This window comes from Alligator mississippiensis, chromosome 4 (assembly GCF_030867095.1).
Source record: "Alligator mississippiensis isolate rAllMis1 chromosome 4, rAllMis1, whole genome shotgun sequence".
NCBI classification, from domain to species: domain Eukaryota; kingdom Metazoa; phylum Chordata; order Crocodylia; family Alligatoridae; genus Alligator; species Alligator mississippiensis.
In genome coordinates, this window is record NC_081827.1 from 146,324,883 (window position 1) to 146,345,926 (window position 21,044).

Below are 21,044 nucleotides of genomic sequence, written 5' to 3' on the forward strand. Positions count from 1 at the left end.
CTGTCTACAGTTTGATAGTGAAGCTCTGAGCAATCATACAGCTCTTTTATGTATAGCACAACTCCTCCTCTTCTTCTCCCCTGCCTGTCCTTCCTGAACAGCTTGTACCCATCCATGACCGTGCTCCAGTCATGAGAGCTATCCCACCAAGTCTCTGTTATTCCGTTACGTCACAGTTCCTTGCCCAGCTGAGGACATCCAATTCTTCCTGCTCATTTCTCAGGCTCCATGCTTTTGTGTATAAGCACCTAAGGTGAGTAGCTGATTCCCCCACTTTCTCAGAAAGAATGAGGAGGCCTCTTGTTTTGCCTCCTCCTGCTTCTGCTTCCCCCAGGTACCCTGCCTCCCCACTTACCTCAGGGCATTGTTCTCTATTCCCCTGCAAACCTAGTTGGCTATGGGTTAGGTTTATATTTTAATTCAGAGAGGTGCTGATGCTTCACAAGTTAAATAATTTTGAAAATCCCACTAAATTCCTGCCTAATCTTCTCCTCTTACATAAATACCTCTGAAAACTCATCATCAGTGTTGCAGGGCATCAAGGTGTGCCTGCTCTTTCAAGAGCAGAGGCAGCTTAGTAGGGAGTCCTTAGAGCTAGGCAGGGCTCCACAGCTGCAGGTTGCCTTGGCAGCAGGCTAATCAGGGTATTAGCTGGCACCTGCACCCAGTCAGCTTACCAGAAGGAAACAGGGCCCTGGGCACTTATAAGCCCCAGGGCTGGGGCTAGGAGGAAGTTAGTTCTCTGTTAGCAGCCAGGGGGAAGGAGCTCTTGTAAAAATGCTACTCAGAAGTGCTTTGCTGCCTGTTCTGCTGCTGGTAAGACTAATTGGGTTCTCAGACCTCCTAAAGTATCTGGGGCTAGGAGGCACATGTTGTTGAGGGAGAAGTGTGACCTCCTATATTGTTGTTGTTATGTTATAGCCCAGGGACTTGTATTTATGTTATTTGAGTCTGGTGGACCAGGATGAGGCTATCTGGAGAGAAGAAGCCTCAGGGCTGCAGGGTGCCCAGTGCCAGTGAGGGCACTGCTACAGGGGGTGGAGATACTCCAGTGCCAGAAAGTGTTGCTACTGGGGCCAAGGGCCCAGTGATAATGGGGAGGCTGAGCTACACTGCAGCCTCATCAAAAGAGATGGTCATTAAATACAATCTGCAAGGCATGGGGGCTAGTAAAAGCGTAGCTTTGGAGCCATGCATCTAGCCCATAAGGCTTAAGATGTCTTGAGACTCACTGACTTTGAGTGAGATCTAGCAAGGGATCCAAGGTCAGCAGGATCTAGTGTGGTTCAGCAGAACTGTGACCACACAAACTCATGGGCAGCCTCCCAACTTACTATTTCAACCAGTAAGACATGGCAGGTGAGATTGGAAGGCTCCTGCAGGGCAGAGCAGGCATGGTTATGGAGCCCTAAGGTCATCATGGCCATCTCTGGGGACCCCACACCATGACACTTGGGTTCAATTGTTTCTCAGAATTATTAGTTCTTGCTGCCTCTCAATGAGAGACAATGGTTTTACTTGTTTTGGAGTATTTTGTTAATAGATTTCTTGCTTATTCAGTCCCCCCTCACTTGATTTTATATTTAAAAAAAAAAAAAAAAAAAGTCTAAAGGAAGGAAACTTTCTCCTTGTACATATGGAAAGATGCAGATGCTATGATTTACTCCACTGGTAGTATTAAAAATACTAGGTGACTCATGTAGTACATAGCATTGTATCACATTGTAATGATGACCTCAAAAGCTTAATAATTTCCCTGTGTGTGGCGGGGAGGAGCAGTACTTCTAGCTTTTTTAGAACACAAGGGATGATTAATGCAGCACACTTAATAGATTATACATTCAGGCCTTAACTTGTCAAAATATTTTTAAATTGAAGTTTTGAATATTTTGATTGGAGTTGAATGTCTGTCTTTTTTTTTTTAAAGCAATTTTAAATAAATCCCATCTTATTTCTAATCTCTTATCCACCCTGGTTCTAGCACATTTTGAGACTTTTCTTATAGTGAGAAAAGGGGGTATTCTCTATTTGTTTTAGAAGTATAAACTTCCTACTTTCAGGCTTTAAGCCACTGCATTAAGTTGGCATAGAAGGGTTTTGCTTGACCTGAAAACTTATGTGATAACTGTAATCTGTCTCTTTGCCACCAAGAACATGCCTCTACCTAGTTAAGAACTGTCCAAATTATGTAGAAGAATTTTTTCTAAAAGTTGGCTCTAGTTCAGGCTCTTACCTGGGATACAATAGCTTTCAAGTTCCTTACATAATTTAATCAGTGCTTATTGTGCCTGTTCAGAATGTGGTTTTAGCAAGTGCAGGTTTCAAAGGAGAAACAGTTTTCTTTGTTGCTTCAAGCAAACACACTATCACATTTTTCCTACACAAAATAATGGTTGTTTTTATTAGACTCAATCACATATAGCATTTTTAATTGCCTTGCCCTGGGCTCCTCTCCTGTCCTGAAGGACTTTTCTCTCCAAAAACAGTTTCACTTGGTTGACCCAGTTTATCTATGTTGCAGCACTTCATAGACCACCTGGGCCATACCAGTTCTGATGCAACCAGGGTTATTGTGAAATGGTAAAAGTACTGCATTATTGACATCATGCTTCCAGATTGCCCTTCATCTAAAACTGCTTGATCACAGCCAGAAAGATAATGGAGCAAGTGTCTTGTATTTTGGTGTGGCTGTTAGTGAAACGGAATTCCTTCTTCACTGGCTCTAGAGTTTCCCAACTGTTGTCTTTCAACTCAGGGGCACAATAGCTCTCTTAACCTGGTTTCACTAGGCTGTTAATCTTGAAGTAATTAACTGATAAATCAAGGTAAGTACCAAGCATGATCCTATGATCATGCCAAGGGCCCACAATTATCTAATGCAAAGATGGTTGTGACTAATTTTAACAAATAACATGGCAAAAGCAAACCCTGTGAAAAGGATGGCATGTTAGAAAGCAACTAGTTCTGAGAGGTTTTCTTTTGTAGATGAAAGCCTACTTTGTCAAATGCTATGCTGAATATGAGCCAATGGTGTGCCCTTATTTCCACGAAGGTACTGGCATACTGGGCTGCATTAGTAGGAGTTTTACCAGCAGACTGATGGAAGTGATTCTTCCCCTCTGCTCTGCACTAGTGAGGCCACATGTGGAGTACAGGGTTTACTTCTTTCACCCCGATTACAGAAAAGATGTGGATGAGTTGGAGAGAGAGTCCAGTGGAGGGCAATGAAAATGGTTAGGGAGTTAGGGCACATGAACTCTGAGGAGAGGCTGAGGGAACTGTGCTTATTTAGTAGGGCTGTGCAAAGCTTCAGGTGGTGATTTGATTTGGAGGAAATTTGGCCTGATTCAGTGGCCAGATCTCAGAATCTGAATCTAATCGGGACCAATTTAAAGGTCCAAATCTATTCAAAGCTCTCCAAAGATTTGGAGAGTTTTGATTTGGGCAGCCCCCGGTGGCTGCAGCAGGGAGCTGCAGCCACTCTGAGCTGGTAAGTACCAGGGGTTGTGCCACCTGGTAGGGCTCTGGCTCCTCTTAAGAAAAAGGGGGGGGGGGAGCAGAGAAACACCCCAGGACTTGCTGCTTCTGGTGCAGCCTCAAGGATTCAGGGGCTTGTGCACAGCCCCCCGTGGGGCAGTGGGGATTGCCTTTCCTTCCCCCCCCCCCCTTGCTGGCAGGAGTGATGTGTCCTGGGGTTGCTTCAGCCCCCCCATGCAGTGTGGGGCAGTGGGAGGTAGCAGGGATCCCCCCCCTACCCAGCAGCACCTGCTGAGCCATGATTTCTCTCTCTTCCCCCCCCCCCCCCCCCCCCCCCCCAAACAAGTGCTGGAGGAGCTGGCAGGGCAGTCACTTCTGGGCTGGGGGAAGGGGATGGGCCTGGCCTGACTGGTTTTGGAGATTCAGCCAAACTGAATCAGGACAGTGATTCGAATCGCCGAATCAAATCGCTGTCCCCTGAATCGGCCAAATCCCAAGTGAATACTAGCCACTTCGCACAGGCCTATTACTCCTTCTGGAGAAGGAAGACTGAGAGGAGATTTAATAGCAGTCTTCAACTACCCAAAGGGAGGTTCTGAAGAGGATGGAGCTGGACTGTTCTTAGTGATGGCAGGTGACAGAACAAAGAGGAATGGTCTCAAGTTGCAGCAAGGGAAGCTTAAGCTGAATATTGGGAGAGTTTCTCATAAGAATGGTAGTAAAGCACTGGAACAGGTTATCCAGAGAGGCTGTAGGTAGAATCCCCTTCCTTGGAGGTTTTTAAGACCCAGCTAGACAAAGTCTTGGATGGCATGGTCTATTTGGGGATGGTCCTGCTTTGAGCAGGAGATTGGACTAGATGACCTCCTGACTTCCCTTCCAACCCTCATTTTCTATGACTGGGAACACTTCTCAGTTTTCCACAATACTCGTCATGGAGGACCAGTTAATACTAGTAGTTATTGGCACCAGGGGTACTCATGGGAGAGTTTTCCTGTTGGGAGGAAGGTGTGGTCATCTGCCCCCACATTATCTTGAGTGCTCAACTGGGACAGTACCACAATTCCCTGAAGATCACTAAAAAAAATATGGCATTTCATAGAACCAACCTGGGGCTTAGACTAATCATTAAATTTTTTTCTTCTAAATATATTTGAACCTTGCGTCACTTCTCGGGTCTAGTTTCTGTTACACTTCAAAGGTCTTCCTTCTCTAAAGAAACACTTGGTGCACAGATCTTTGGTTTCATTTATGAACTGTGAATTGTAGAAACTGAAGAAGCAGGGGAACACTTTGCCTGCAAATGTGAAAAGCAACTTGGGTGAAATCCTTAGCAAAGACACTGTAATGTGTGATCCTGCCCTAGAAACAGAGCAGTATTTTCCATCAGTCATGCCCATGATTCCACAGTCCATGGCTGGCTTCTACAGGGGATTCAACTGTGGAGCTAAATTCTCCAGTTTATACCCCTCTGCACCTGCTGTGATAACCCACCTATTCTGTATCAATCTCCTTCCTCATCTGAGTCCAACCAAGCTGAAACTTGCACTTCTAACTTCCCAGACAGGGGTGACGGAGAAGCCTCTTTCATGAACTTGAAATTTTTTTCTGCTGCTTCATTGCATGAAAAGACCAAAAGAAATGGTAATCTTGTGAGCAATAGTACCTGGTGGGATGTGCGGGGGTATCTGATATTCTTTGGTTGTATAGTGTCCAGCACCATAGCCTTGCTCGCAGGTGGCTATTAGTTGCTAAGTCTATAAGCATAATTAGTCATTATACAGTGATTTCTTTTGTGATGGGCAAGTTTTTTTGGTGTTTTTTTTTTTTATTTTAGGGTAAAAACATAGTTTTCTGTAGCATAATGTTAGGTTTTCAATAACTTAGATTATTGAAAAGGATTAGCTTTGTAGCTAAACACAAGGCATGACCTGTGGTTTAACAATGCTGCTAACCACAAGGCAGAATAATAGCTAAGCCAGCCACTTACTTACGTTAAGTAACCACTTTAACTGCCAGCCACTTTCTGAGGAAAAAGCAAAACGTAAATCTGTGAGAGTCTGTGTACTGAGTACCAGTTACAGCTAGGAGCGAGATAAGATAAAAGGGGGGCCCAGAGGGGGAGAAGATGGTATGACCGAGGACAGGAAAACAGATTGGAATGTGTAAGATGATACGTAACTTATTTTCTTTTGAAAAAGTACTGGCTATAACAGATAAATGTAATATTACTATAGAAATTTGTAATGCACCATATAAGGAAATGATTACCATAAGTATTGCATATTCAATAACCTTGTAGTTTTCTTTGTTAGAAAAGGTATAAAAGACTGCCCCACCTTTCAGTGAGGGCCATTTTGCCTCTTTGCTGGCTTATGGTTATTTGCTCAAGCAAATAAACTGCAGTTAACCCTTTACCCATGTTGTCTGGATTCTATGCAGCTACACAACGGACTCCACGGAGTTTTCTCCCACGACACACTTTTCTGTTTGTATTCCGACACCTTCCTCTAGCTATAACCACTATCTATTTTTTTTATTTATTTATTTTTTTTTTTTTTCTTTAACACAAGTAGGGGTTCTAGTACACCCATTAAGCATGCAAATAGGCTTATGTACTTGTGATGGACTGGCTGGCAGTGACCTAGCCCAGGGGTTTTGAAAGGGCAAAAGATGATTGGAGGACTTGGGATTCCCTTTCCTCACCAATAAGGCCCCAGAGATTCACCCCTCATGTCCCCTGATTAGCCCCATGGGTCACCTGGAGGGGGATAAAAGGGCCAGCATGGCTGACTCAGGAGGGACCACAAGGAAGGAGCTTCAAAGAGCTGGGCCAGCAGGGCAGAAGCAGTTGCCCCAGAAATGCCTGAAGGAGCAGGACCTGCAGGCAGTAGTTGAATCCTCAGCAACACGGCATGCAGCTGGCAGGAGAGGCTTTTGGCTGGGCTCCAGGATCCTCTACAAGAGGCTGTAGCAAGCAGGAGAGGCTTCCTGCTTCAGCAAGGATCTGAGCAGTGACTTGAGGGGTTCCCAGCTTGGCTTCCAGCTGGTCCAATTGGAGACTAGGCAGCTCGAAGTGAGGCCGGGGCTCCAAGAAGGTCAGGACCCCTAGCAGGTTGGAGCAGTACTAGCAGTGGTGGCTGTGTAGCAGTGTTCTTGCTTACCACATGGGAGAGCCAAGTTCAAGTCCCAGCTTTGGTGACTTGGGGTGAGTAAGCTAACAATGAGAAATTCCTCTTCCAGTGCAAAGGGGCCACTGTGTTTTCCCCACTTTCCAGGTACCTAGGCCCTATATTTCTTTGTCCTCTGACATTTTGTATTTTGTGCCCTTTTATATTTTCCCCAACCAGTATTGTTTGCTCTGCTGTTTGCATTTTATATTTTGTTAACCCTTGTTTAACCCTTGTTTTGTCAATGATTGTAAGGGACTAACCTTTGAATCCTGCCCCCTGGGGCATTGTAGTGTCCATTATACCCCCTGATTATGCCTGTTTATGTTCCCAGTATTTTTCCCTCCATAAAAGGTATGTGGTTAAGTCCCCAGTGGTGATCTGGGTCAGCTCTAGGGGGAGGTGAGTCCCTACACCTCCCACAGTGCTTGTGTACCTGCTTTGTTCCTCTCAATTGGAGAGGGGGGTAACTTTTTGGAGTACTGCCTGGGTTACATAATAAAGTGTGATTTATTCCCCTCTGCTTCAGTCTCTAAAAAACAGTTAATGCAAAAGGTGAGTGGCCCACATCCTCCTTGCTGCCTTTAATTTGGAAGTTACTTTTAATAGGGTGTTACAAAACTAGATGCTTTAATGGATTTTCAGGCATTCACAGCCCGAAGTCAGTTCAAGCTGCTGATTGTGTGAGGATGTAGACCAGGGGTATCCAACCTCCTTGAATGTGGCCCTGGATCACTAACTTTATCACCCAGTGGGCTGGCAATCCATATTCAAAGACCTCACAGGAAGTGGTATCATATCAGGAAGTGATGTCACATGACCTTTGACACCAATGAAGTTACAGGGGTTGACATAGCATGCATGCCTGGGTTGACATGATGCTGCAGGAGCTGCTTGGCTACAACCAGGTTGACCTGGTGTTGGAAAAGCTGTGGGGCCAGGCTGGGGTTAACCTGGGGCCTGCCTAACCTGCCGGTGCCATGCCTGAGTTGACACAATGCTGCAAGACCTGTCTGGGCAGAACGGGGTCAGCGCTGGCCAGGAAAAACATCATGCAGCTGAAGTTGGCTTCCCACATGCTGCTGGGGATGGAGAAGGCCGGCCAGGTCTACACTGGCCAGCAGAAGTGGTGGCGGAGCCGTGTGCTGCTTGGGACTGACCGGTGCAGGCTCATCATGTCCTGAGTGGCACACAGCTCCACTGCTGCTTCTGCTGGCTGGTGCAGATGTGGCCAGGCTCCTCCCATTCCAGCAGGACATGGGAAGTGGCCCCCTTGGGGCCTCACGTGTGGGCAGCTGGGCCTGGAGACCAGCAGTGCCTGGGGGGGAGACTGGCTGTGGGAGCAGGTGCCACCTTGCTGTGGGGCAGGGCAGCCAGGCTGGCTGGAAGCAGGGGCAGAGGGGGGGGGGGTGCATGTTTAGGAGGCAGGCACAAGCCGGCACTGCCAGCACCCGCTGCTTGGCCTCCCGTGTGGGGCTGCTTCCCTGGGCCTCATGGGGGTAAACAGCTCCTCTCCCCACCGGCTGGGGCCTGTGGGCTGGCCCTGCCCACCTCGCCGCGGCCCTGCCACTGTGGCTCGGCAGTCTTTGCCTGCCTCGCCGCTGTGGCTCCATGCTGCTGCCACTCTGCAGCACTCCCTGCCTGCCTCGCCTTTGGCACTGGCTCTGGGCCACCAGCTCCACGCTGCTGTGGCTCCATGTTTCGTGCTGCTGCAGCTGCATGCTATGCGGTGGCGGCGCTGCTGCTGCTGCGGGCCAGACAAAATGGCTTGGTGGGCTGCATGGCAGCCCACGGGCCGTATGTTGGACAAGCCTGATGTAGACTGTTCTGGGTTGGCAGGGGTCTGCATTTATTATGGATGAACTCTCATTTTTAAACCAGGCTTGAAAGACAGTCACAATGTGTGGCCTTTCTTTCCATGTCATTTTCTTCTTTTCATTAGATCATAGGTCCAAAGAAGTGCAACCTGTTACAGCAATACTTGGAGTCTCTTTTGTCTGGCCTTGTTTATAACAGCGAGAGTCTTCAGTGTCAAGTGTAAGTACTGGTGGGGAAAGATTCAAAAGCTGACGTGAATGATAAACTGTTATGCTCATAATTGTATTAATGACCGAGATCCTTATTCCATGGGCAATTGTGGCAGGTTTTCATCACTTCAAAAGGAATATATCAAAACAGCACACTCACTTTGGCCATGTTTAATTTCTGTCCCCTGCATCTTCATATATCTTAAATGGCATCTCATTTTGACCAGGAAGCTATTTCCCCTTCAAAACTCCATATAGCTGTAACCCTGCTGCTGGATACAGTCATCAGCACAAGGACTAGGTTCACATTTTGGGGTCCCACAAATTATATCCGTGGCTTGAGCCCCAACCCAGAAATCTGGGAACATTAATTTAATTACTAGGGTGTCCTGCATAAACAAAACCCCCTTCTCACAAACACAGTATAACCAAAAAACCAATTTAATACAGAAAACTGGAAGAAACACCAAATGCAATGTGGTACACTGCTAACTACATCAAAATCTATAGGTTGTGCTGTGCCAGGGGAAGCTGCTTGAGAGCACAGGTCCTTTGGTGCAAGGGGCCCATCAGTGCTCTCATGGAGATAATAGTATGGCAACCTTTCCTCCCACAGAGAGGCTGTATATATGTTTGGGGAGTGACTTTGGCTCCAGGTAGCATGCACACAACACTTCTGGGCTGGATTGTACTGTCTGGTGGAACTCCAAAAAAGCCAGGTTGGCTAATGCCTACAGCCAGCCCAAAACTGGCAGGATTAGAAATGCCCAGGTTCTAACCCCATTTAAGTTGCCAGGCCTAAAGTCTGGCCAGCAAATGCAAGGAACCAATAATACTCCCCCCCTCCCCCCAGTATTAATCCATTGCAACCTCAAAACAGAAAAGGAGAAAAGTTCCTAGACACTAAGACAATTCTCCAGCGCTCTCTCCTGTACCTGCACTTCCCTTTTCATTATATGCAAGTCTTTCTCCCTTGGAGGAGACTTCATTCTTCAGTATCTGTGAGCAGCTAGCTGCTTCTCCTCCCCGAAACCATCCTAGTTCCCCTTTTTATATCCCTTTGTATGACATCACCTTGGCCTTGTCCAGTCAGGGACTGCCACACTGCAGTCTCTTCCAACCAATTGGCCTGACAAATCCTCTGCTTCCCCTGCCAAGTGAGGTTATAGAGTTGTACTTAATTTCCCCAGGTACAGGCCCTGCTTGCCATGTGTTCAGCTCATGGCCAGAACAACAGGGGCCAGCAAACAGGAAAAAACCACTAAGATGGCTAACAGAATGGAGAACATCTGAGTGCAGTTTAAAAGATTTGGCTTGCTTAGCTTAGCAAAGCATGTGGGGAACTGAGTTTTAACCATTACGTTTGCAGGTTAAATATCAGAGGGAGGGAATGTTGATTTAACTTTAAAAAAAAAAAAAACAAAAACAAAAAAAAAACAAACCAGCACAAATTCAAAGGCTGCACACCACATGTGAATAAATCCAGAGTTTAGATTTGGAAGAGGATTTGTATTCTTATTGAAGTTCTGCAATGTTCTTCAGAATAAAGTAGCCAGTGAAAACAACTTGATCATCCTCAAGAAGAGGCCTGGGAAGTTTATGGAAGGGACAATATGCTAGCACCAAAGATTCTTGGACTTCTAAACAGCACATGTGATGTACATGCACTGACAAGGAAATGTTAGCTAAAATTAGTATATATTCTGCCAGTCAAAGTTTTTTAATCCCAGGTGTTGGCTTCTATGTATTCTTTTTATTTTTTTAATTGTATTCTTTTCATGTTTTGGGGGCTCTGTTTGTTGTGAGATGCATGACACCTCTCTCATACTGTTGTACAAGGCGTCACAAGTTTTGTAGTGTTATAGTGGCTTTGTAACTGTCTCGCCTCACAGTCTAAGGAGGTGTGAGAGTTTATTTGGTACTAGCAATATATGTAATTGGACCAACTGTATCCTTGAGAGACTTGATCCAATGAAAAATATTACCAAAGAAATTCTGCTTCTCCAAAGCTATGGGCCTGGCAGAAGATGGGATAGGGGATTTGCTGAGACTCCAAGAACAAGAAAAGGCATGGTGAAGCAGCCTTCAGGACATAATGTAGCAAGGCAACATCAATTCCTTAGTTCCTTTCACAAAAAATATGGGCTGCATTGGTAGGTGTGTTGCCAGCAGGTCAAGGGAAGTAATTATTCCCTTCTGTTCAGCACTGGTGAGGCCACATCTAGAGAACTGTATCCAGTTTTGAGGCCCCCCACTACAGAAAGGATGTGGACAAATCAAAGAGTCCAGTGGAGGGCAGCAAAAATGGCGAGGAGGCTGGGAGACATTACATATGAGGAGACTGAGGGAACTGGGCTTATTTTCTTCTAGAAAGAAGGGGACTTTAATAGCAGCTTTCAACTACCTGAAGTGGGGCTTGAAAGAGGATGGAGTTAGACTGTTCTTGGTGTTGGCAGATGACCAGTGCTCCCTATTCTGTCTCAAGTTCCAGCAAGGGAAGTTTAGGATAGATATTGGGAAGAACTTTCTCACTAGGAGGGTAGTAAAGCACTGGAACAGGTTACCCAGAGAGGTGGTGGAATCTCCATCCTTGGAGGTTTTCAAGACCCGGCTAGACCAAGCTTTGGCTGGGGTGATGTAGTTGGGGATGGTTCTGTTCTGAGCAGGGGGTTGGACTAGATGACCTCCTGAAGTCCTTTCCATCCCTAGCTTTTTCTAATATCAATCTACTCCATGATTGTTGCCATGAAGAATGAGGTCAGTGAAAAGCTGCACTGAGTGCAGCAGGACTTCATGTGTCAGACCCAAGAAAAAGACAGGATTGTTACCTGTGCAAGTAAAAAGAAAAAACAAATATTTCATAAACCATCTGTATTGCTTAAATATGCTCAAGATGGAACCCAGATAGCGGGCAAAGGTGACTACCATGATTTCTAAGGATATATTGTTTGCTTAACTGTGATGGCAAGGGAAGATGTGAGGAGCAGTTTTTGTGGCTTAGAGGGTTGGTCCAAGAAAAGCTATTGCCACCAAATCCTGTTCTCCAAAATTTTTTCCATCTGAAGGAAGGACAGATGGAGTTCTGGAAGGAGATGAGATAAGAAAGGGTTCAGTGATACAACCTTTGGGGAAATCATAGATTCATAGATGTTAGGGTCAGAAGGGACCTCAATAGATAGTCTGACCCCCTGCATAGGCAGAAAAGTGCTGGGTTTAGATGACCCCAGCCAGATGCCTATCTAACCTCCTCTTGAAGATGCTTGGGGTAAGGGAGAGCACCACCTCCCTTGGGAGCCCATTCCAGATTTTGGCCACTCTAACTGTGAAGAAGTTCCTCCTAATGTCCAGTCTAAATCTGCTCTCTGCTAGCTTATGACCATTATTTCTTGTGGCCCTCAGGGATGCATTTGGTGAGTAGAGCCTCACCAATTCCTTTCTGCGCCCCCATGATGAATTTATAGGCAGCCACAAGGTCACCTCTCAACCTTCTCTTGCAGACACTGAAGAGGTCCAGGTGCCCCAGTCTCTCCTCGTAGGGCTTGGCCTGCAAGCCCTTAACCATAGGAGTCGGCCTTCTCTGGACCCTCTCCAGGTTATCTACATCGCTCTTGAAGTGTAGCGCCCAAAACTGCATGCAGTACTCCAACTGCAGTCTGACCAGTGCCTGATATAGGTGATACTTCCCCTCTCCTTGGTTCTGTTTTGTCATGTGTCTGCTGATGTACAATAAAGTGCAGTTAGCTTTGCTTATGACTTCATCACGCTGATGACTCATGTTCATCTTGGAGTCCACTAGGACTCTGAGATCTCTTTCAGCTTCTGTGCTACTGAGCAGGTCACTTCCTAGGCAGTAGGTGTGCTGGACATTTTCCTCCCTAGGTGCAGCACTTTGCATTTCTCTTTGTTAAATTGTACTCTGTTTTCTGCCCATTTTGTCCAACCTGTCCAGGTCTGCTTGTAGTTGTTCCTTGCCCTCTGGTGTGTCCACTTCTCCCCACAGTTTTTTGTATCATCCGCACACTTGGATAGAGTACACTTCACTCACTCTTCAAGGTCTTCATCAGTGGCTTGGACAGGGATCAGTCCAAGGACCTGAGCCCTGTGGGATCCCACTTCCCGCATCCTTCCAGGTCAATACCGGCCTGTCTGCTACCACTCTCTGAGTGCAACCCTCTAGCCAATTCGCCACCCACCAAACTGTATAGTCATCCAAGTCACAGCCTCTTAACTTGTTCACCAGTATGGTGTGGGATACTGTATCGAAGGCCTTCCTGAAGTATAAGTAAGCAATGTCTACCCCTACTCCTGCATCCAGGTGTCTTGTAACCTGGTCATAAAACAAACAAACAAAAACCGAAACTGAAGTTAGTCAGGCATGACCTACCTGCTATGAACCTGTGCTGGTTTCCCCTCAGCATAATTTTTTCCTGCTGGGCTCTCGCATACATGAGCCTTAATAATCTTTTCAAAGACTCTGCCAAGGATGGAGGCAAGACTGACTGGCCTATAGTTGCCTGGATCCTCCTTCCTCCCCTTCTTGAAAATGGGGACCACAATGGCCCTTTTTTGAGTCCTCCAGGACCTGGCCCATGCACCATGAGTGCTCAAATATTCTTGCCAGTGGCAAATCGGGCCACACCAGCATTGAATTCCTTTGCTATCAAAATTAAAATTTAAAAAATACAACTTTTATATCTGGATTTTGTTTTCATTGTATGTATAAGTTCTTCAGGCTTCCAGTGAAGTGGCAAAACTGAATTAAAAAACTTCTTAAGCAACAAGAAATAAGTAACAACCTCACCCAGTTGCAAGAAGCACTGAAACTGCCCACAACAAAAAATGGATCTTGAGGATCAGTACAGAACACTTGCTGGTTCTTTGAAAAGGAAAGGTATTAATGGGAGCTCAGTGTCCTACCACTTTTGTGTTGCTGTTTGAGGTAAATTAGACTCCTGCTGTTCTAAAATCAGCCACATGATACCTCATCTTCTATTTTTTTTTTTTTTTTTTTTTTTTTTTCCCCTCTCTGCTGTTTTTAGCAGGAAAATGCAGTCCCTGTCCATAGAGCTGAATTCAGCATGGAGAAAAGTACTACCACTTTAGTAAAGAGTCAAGGACATGGCCTGAAAGTAGTGCTGCTCCTCTCATGGCTCCAGCCTGCTGAGGATTGGTGGCAAGGAGGAGCAGGTAGGTGACTCCACTACTTTGTCTTACCTTTCACTGAACATTGTGGAAGTGCAATATAGGTGTTGAACCCCAAGGAATGACCCACTCAGCTGTCCTGTGCTGCATTCTCTGCTAAATCCATACAGGCAGCAGGCCACAGTTGGGTTACAAGAGAAGAGGTGAATAGAAATCCAAAAAACCTCCTACAGGAAATCAAAGTGTAGTGTCTGTGGGCCTGGGGGTGCAGGATGGAGTTCCCTGCCTAGGATTGGGGGGGGGGGGGGGGAGGGGAATGTGCTGACACCATTAGTTTTCCCTCCCCCCCACCCCATGGTAAATCTGAGTAAGTCTACCTACATTCTTTAGGTTTTGCTAGTTTTTAACTTGCTGGAAATGCTATTGGGTCCATGGCTCTGCATCTACAGGAGGGTCCTTAGCATGTCTCTTAATGGCTGATATGGAGATTTTACTGGGCTCTTTTCAATGGTTTGGCATCAGCTCTTCACAGGGGTACAGTGATGGGAATAATGCCACTTTTGAGACAGAGGAGGCCCATGGATTTGGAGAACATTTCCATGATGTCAGTGGAGTAGAGGAAGAGTGGGATTAATCACTGCATGCAGTCCTTATCCCAGCTCCTGGCTGAGATGCACTGGCCTCAAGTTCTGGTTTGGCACCCACATGGCCACTCACAGCAATGCAGCTAGAGGATCCTGGGATCTTGTTCCAATAGGATTTTCTAGAAGGCCTGGCATGCTTACAATGGATTGGGCTATCCTTCCCATGTCCAGCTGTGAGAAACACCTCTTGCAGATGATACAGTTCATTCCACTGACCTGTAAGTTCTTAGCATACAGTTTATAGTGTCAACTCTTCCCCCCGCCCCCCCCCCCCCCACATTCCTGTCTCTCTCTTACAAGGTACAGGCAAAATGTCCTAGGATCGCTAGTGACAAGTTCCAGCTGTCTCATGGTACAGAGAATCTGTTTAATATATTCTTAACTTCTGCTTTTACATCCTCCCACCCCCTTATCTCAAGTATTACATTTTGATGCAGCAGTCTCCAAAACAAGAAGACGATTAATGAATGGATAAGGCTTTTACTGACAACCCCCCACATTTCCTCACAATATCACACGTGGCTTGACAGCTCTGTCAGAACAACAAGTGGCTGTAGTGAGGGCTGGGGGAAACCTTGCTTAAGGCAGTATGTCTAAAGATACTGCTAAGAAAATATTGCATAAGGAAAGGGAGGCAGTCTCATGTGAACTCTCCATTTGACAGATACAGTTTCTAGATCACAAAGAGATCATTCCCATAGTTCAACTTGCTTGATATTCATTTTTGTCAGGGTAAATTCATAGGCAAATGAGTCCTAAGATTTATCAGCTAAAAGCACTGCTTTGGTTGGATAAACTGTCAAATCTGGAACAGCAGCTTCTAAGAGTGATTCTCTTCCTCCCAGGTTTCCAGTAACTCCTGTGCAGTCTGGAGGGACATGTGCACTTTTTAATGCTGGGTATGCCTCAGCCTATAAGTGCTGAACAATACTATTGCATTTGTGGAAAATCAGCTGCTTAATGGAGGTAGTGGCCCTGAAGGGAAAATGGATAGAACTTCCAGGGGAGACCTCCTGGGCTAGTCTATAGATGAGGAAAAATCATCTCTCCCAAACTTGCCACTCTGCCTTTGAGGAAGTGGAACTGTGATTCCAGACAACAGCAAAAGTTTTGTCATGTGTTTCCCAACTGGTCAGAGTCCCTCCTTCCCCCAACTACACTCTGGGACTGTCATTCCCATTCTGGTTTGAGCAGAGTTCATCTTAAAGTTGCAAATAGTCAATAAAAACTCAGCAATTGACATGAATGTTTTGGTGTGTTAAGCACTTTTCCATTCACAAATGGGAGAGGCACAAAGAGGGTTTCCTGGTGAGGAACCTGTGTACATCTGTGGGATTTGTTGTTTGGATGTGGCTAGGGATGGGCAAGAGCAGTTCCAGAGCCAGAAGCACTATCCAGAGGACTGCTCTGTCATCTGGAATTAGTATAAAAACCCACGTTGTCTGTCTCATGGATGCATCCAACACAAATAGGATGACATCTTTTCCAACATAGACTGTTTGTTTCATGTTTCTAAGGTTTTTCAGGAGTTTGGATGTCAGATGATCTCCTAATTTTGTGATGATGCCACCTGATTAGTGACCAGGGGTTAGACTAGCACCGGATACATCATACAACTTGACATAAAAAGACTATGTGTACAATACCCATGCCCATAAGAACTGGTCTGTAGGTAGCAATTATAGCAGCTGACATAGGTTTGAGGAGACCCCCAGTGTACATTTTGAGACTGGATCTTAAATATCCCTGGCTCGCAAACAATTCATAATAGTTCCATATCAGAATAGCAGGAGGTTTCAAGTAGAGTCCCATAGGCTTTATTCTGGGCCCAGTGCTGTTCAATATTTTTGTTAATGGTGCTGGCATAGAAAGCTTCTTGAGCAAGTTTGCAAACAACACAACTGGGAAATATTGAAAACACATTGGAGGACATGAGCAAAATGTGGAAGGATCTTGATGGATCAGAAAGTTGGGCTAGAGTTAACAGAATGAAGTTCAGTGTGGATAAATGCAAGATGCTGCACTTTGGGAGGAATAATAAATAAAAAAAGTATAAAATGGACTTTCTGCCTTTCCAATATTTCTGATCTGCACCTAGCCAAACTCACCAATATCTGGATTTGCACAGCTTTTGTCTGTTTCTCTAACAGTTTCAGAGCAGTATAAATCTTTAACAAATCTTCCCTCAGCGGTAGTATTTTTGTAAACGTTCTGCTTTTTTTGTATCTCTGCATTCTCCCTAAACCTTTCATTACATCTTTTTTTCCCCCAATTGCTGGCACAGACTTATTGCCCAATAGTCAGCATATAGCTTTAGTAGTATAGTAACCAGCAATTTTGTAGTGCCACATTCATCTTCTGGAAATCTCACTTCCAGAAAGCTTCTTCCTAGAAAAGGTGCATACTGTCCTCTACCTCCTATAATTTCTACTATATCTTGCAAGCATTGCATCTCCTGATGGAAACATTTTGTTTATTATAAACTTTCAGACACGCAGATTATTTGGGATCTTGTATCAAGGTGACAAACAGTTTCTACTCCATTAAAATAAACAGTTAAATTTGTAGATTCTCTCACTGTAATCTGTACCAGTAATCAATATCATTGGTTTCAAAACTGCCACCTTGAAACTTCTTTGTTTTGTCTGCATGGCTATATTGGCTCTTACACCTTTATCTGACCATTTCTTTCCTCTAAAAAGGACCCATTCCTGAAATTTTAGATGCATCACTACAGCACTATCTGTTCATCAAATCTATGTGGGCAACTATCATCTTCTCTTTTCTATGTGGCAGAAAAATGTTTCTTGAGGTTGCAGTTTTTCTTTCTCTATCAGTTTTTCTTCCTTTCTCTGCCCTTTCCATGATGCCAAAAGCTTGTTGCACTAAGGCACCTAACTGCAATGATTTCTTTCTTCAGCTTTGTAATGCCACCTTGTTAGGAGTCTTTCCTCTTTCATGCCAGCCAGTTCCTTGGTCAAAGGAGCTACCTGCTCAGAATTTTTATCTTCTTGGACTTGGAACTTTCCAGTGTAGCTTGCACCATGCTCCTTGTTTTCTATCATGCAGGTCTTGCTACCAGGGACTTTCTGTCCGCTTCCCAAAATATTTACTCTTTTCCCTTCCTTACCCATTTTTATTCGTCTAAAGTACAGATTTTTAATTGTAGTTCTAAGTAAGATATTGTCCTCCCATTAGCCTTACCTAAGCAGTCGTACAGATTGGGTGATTCAGATTTCTTCCCAACATCCACTCTCAAATCGTTGGACCATGTTTTGACCAGGATTCTGACCCACCAAACCTCCTTTATTTTGCATGTTTTGAAGGCAATAGTTCAATCTGGTCAAATATTGAGGAGGCTTTTCACATTGCATTTGAAACTTTGAGATAAACTGTACATATAATAACTTTGCACTAATAAATGTAATGGACTGTAATGTTGTAGCATGAACTACAGTTCCCAGAAGGCTGATGGAGAGGAAGTGAAAGAGGGCTGGACTGTGTCACAACCCAAGGGGGGGGGTGTGCACGTGTGTGTGTGTGCGTGCACATGCTTCGGCACTGCTAAATTATTTCCCGCCAGGAGGAGCTTTCTTTGCAGGGTGCATTTCTCAGTTGCAAAGAGAGAACCCCGGTGCAAAGGAGTTCCCGCCACCTGCATGCAAATTTGTGTCCCACTGTTGGCCAGTTGTAAATTATTCCCACGTGGAGGCTAGCGATTGGCTTGCTAGCCGTATAAGAGGCTTGAGCAGTTTCCGCCCAAGTTGGAGAACTCCAAGGAGAACCCCGCAAGGGAGGACTCCACAACCATCTGGAGGAGGAGGACTTCACATCTCATGAAGAACTCTAAGCGCTGCAGAGCCTAACGGACCCAGTGTGTACCTTTAAGAAGGCTATAGGGGTCTGATCAACCTCTGGCCTCTCCCCATCGCCAAACAATCCCTTGACAAACCCCTTCCCTGCGCGCAAGTTTCACGGAGCCTAGCAAACTTTGCATGAGTGTATCCAGAGCTCTTCTCCGAGTTGTTTTCTTCGGTTGACACGATGGGCTCGCGTTTTTTTTTAGAGTCTTCAGCCAGATTGGGCTAGAGTTCACGAGTTTAGAACTCCTTGTCCGCTTTTCTTCTTTCCTGTCTGTAACTGCAACTCAAGTTTTCCTGCCTGCACCGCAACCATTTACGGTGTAAGTAAAATAATCTTTAATCAACTGCTACGCGTCCATGCCTAATTCTAGTCCGCCGGCCTGCATTCCCTGACCCGCGTGCCAGGGCTGCTGGCCACAGCCCGCCGCATGCCCCCAAGGGCCTGACCGCTCCCGGCCCGCACAGACTGTAATGTTGTAGCATGAACTACAGTTCGCAGAAGGCTGATGGAGAGGAGAGGAAGTGAAAGAGGGCTGGACTGTAATGTTGTAGCATGAACTATGGTTCCTAGAGGACTGCTAGGGAAGAGAAGAAGCAGAGGAGAGCTGGGACTGTGCAAAAATGGCTCTGCAGTTGGAGAGTAGCAGTGAGAGGTGGCAACCAGTGAGATGTGTGGAAGAGACTAAAAGGAGAAGCAGAGTTGAATCTGTAAGCCACCACAGCAGGGCTCAGGCATGGAGCCTGGGTAGGCAGTAATTAAGTGTTCTGTGGGACCAAAGAGCGGTTTGGAGATCCTTATGGAGTTGAGGAAGCATCTAAGGTTTCTTCATTGTATATACCTTGCTGTTAATAGGCAATTTTACATGTGATTCTGGTGTGGGGAGGGGCAATGCTTTAATTATAGTCTGCCTGAGAGCAGCTCTAACTTAAAGCACCACTGTGTCTCGTGTGTCAGCATCCCCATGCTTAAAAATGGTGGTAGGACACTTGAGGTGCCCCCAACACCATTTTTAAGCATGGGGATGTTGACACTTGAGATGCAGGCATCTACTGGAGCATGGTAATCAATTAGTTGAGTCTGCTCCAACACATTGTAATTGCAGTGCATCAGAGCTTCCTCCATGCTCATGTACAGGCATCCAATGTTCCTTATCTATTACATTGCTATCTGCTCCCGAATGGTTTCACTATTGAATCCCTATTTGTCACCTGTTATGAATATCCTGAATGTTTTTGGCTTCCTGTGCCACTTTCCAGGCCACCAGGTTTAGTACATATAGAGCCACATGCTATTTCAAGTTGCTGATAAAATTCCCTTGTAATAGCAGAGGATTGAGATATACAGCTACATTCAGAGCTGATGGGATAAGGCTACTGTGGCAGAGCAGACCCACTAGGGAGGCCTGCTCTGTGTTGCGGCACGGCAAAGTTGGAAGCCAGGGACCAAACTCCAGCACGGTGGAGCCCAGATGAGACCATGCTCCAAATAAACTTACCTGCAGGGAAGCAGCAGATGGACAGGGAGCAGCAAATTCTGTCACTGTGGCACTTGATTAGGTCATACATCATGCAGCTGGGTGGTCACCCAGTGGATGATGTCAGACAGCCGTGTTGAGCTGGGAAGTTGAAAGAGAAGATGGACCTGGCAGGGAGAGGAGAGTGAGAGATGGGGAAAGACTTGTAGGAGCCCAATAGGACCACACTTGCCCTTAGGAAATGGTTCTGGAAGGAACAGCCAGGGCAAAAAAGGGGTAGGGAGCTCCTAACTAAGCTGGGGAAATGAGAAGCTATACAAAAGTCCCAAACTGGAGCATGGGAGAATTTAGCTCACAAGGCCTGTCTCCCCTGAAGTAAGGGTAGGAGGCATCCTGAGCCTGAGAGAGACTGGGTGCCAATAAGGGGTTGTACCTGAAAAGAATGGCAACCCAGTTCATTCAGAGGAATGTTTATTGTTGTGGGAGAATCACCTGTTGTTTCTCTGGTGTTTGACACAAGAAATAAATAAATAATAATAATAAAAAAAAAAAGTCCTGTTGGAACAGATAAGCTGGAGGGTCCTGACATCTCTAATCAAGGAGACCATACATACCTGGCAACAACATGGCTGTTGTGTGGATGGGATGTAGGGAAGGTGGAGCTCCAAGTTCCTGGGTCATCACACAGTGAGTAATCCCATGGAACACCATTGACTCCTCCTTATATTTATTATAACAACTAAGGTGTGGTGGGTGAGTGAGAGGTGTCCCTCTCATGGAAGGTAGACCCTTCACAGAAGTTGATCCTGTGGCATACTCATATCATGGAGGGTGGCCTGTGACAGCTATCTATTAATTTGATCTTCTTTCTACTTCCTGTCAGTTCAGGATCACAGAACTTACTGAGTCTGCATTTTACAGAAATCAGAATCCATCTCTCCTGTAAGTCTAGGGTTAGTAACATTAAATATGTGACATACAATGTACAACCATGTTTGTCATAAATATTTCACAGAATGTTTAAACAGTTCTTCTCTGCAACTTCAGAGGGTTAGGGATAGCAGGAGTTATGTGAATAGGTGGAACTGAACTGCCCTCAGGACCTGTTGCACTGAAACTCCCTAGTAGGGGTGTTTTGGGACCCAATTTCTATCACATCCCATAATTCTGGAAGCATCAGATGCAACATAGCTAGCTTCACTACCTGTGTCAACTGTAACCTTACAATTTTCAACATATTCGTTGA

The 21,044-nt window shown here is 45.5% G+C and overlaps 1 long non-coding RNA gene across 1 annotated transcript; it reads left to right on the plus strand.

Moving 5' to 3' along the window:
* The first annotated feature begins 739 nt into the window (after window positions 1-739).
* On the plus strand, window positions 740-19,272 carry LOC132250244 (uncharacterized). Its single transcript, XR_009461899.1, has 4 exons — window positions 740-816; window positions 8,590-8,684; window positions 13,714-13,861; window positions 15,306-19,272. It is a non-coding gene; the product is annotated as an uncharacterized LOC132250244 (long non-coding RNA).
* Window positions 19,273-21,044: the final 1,772 nt, after the last annotated feature.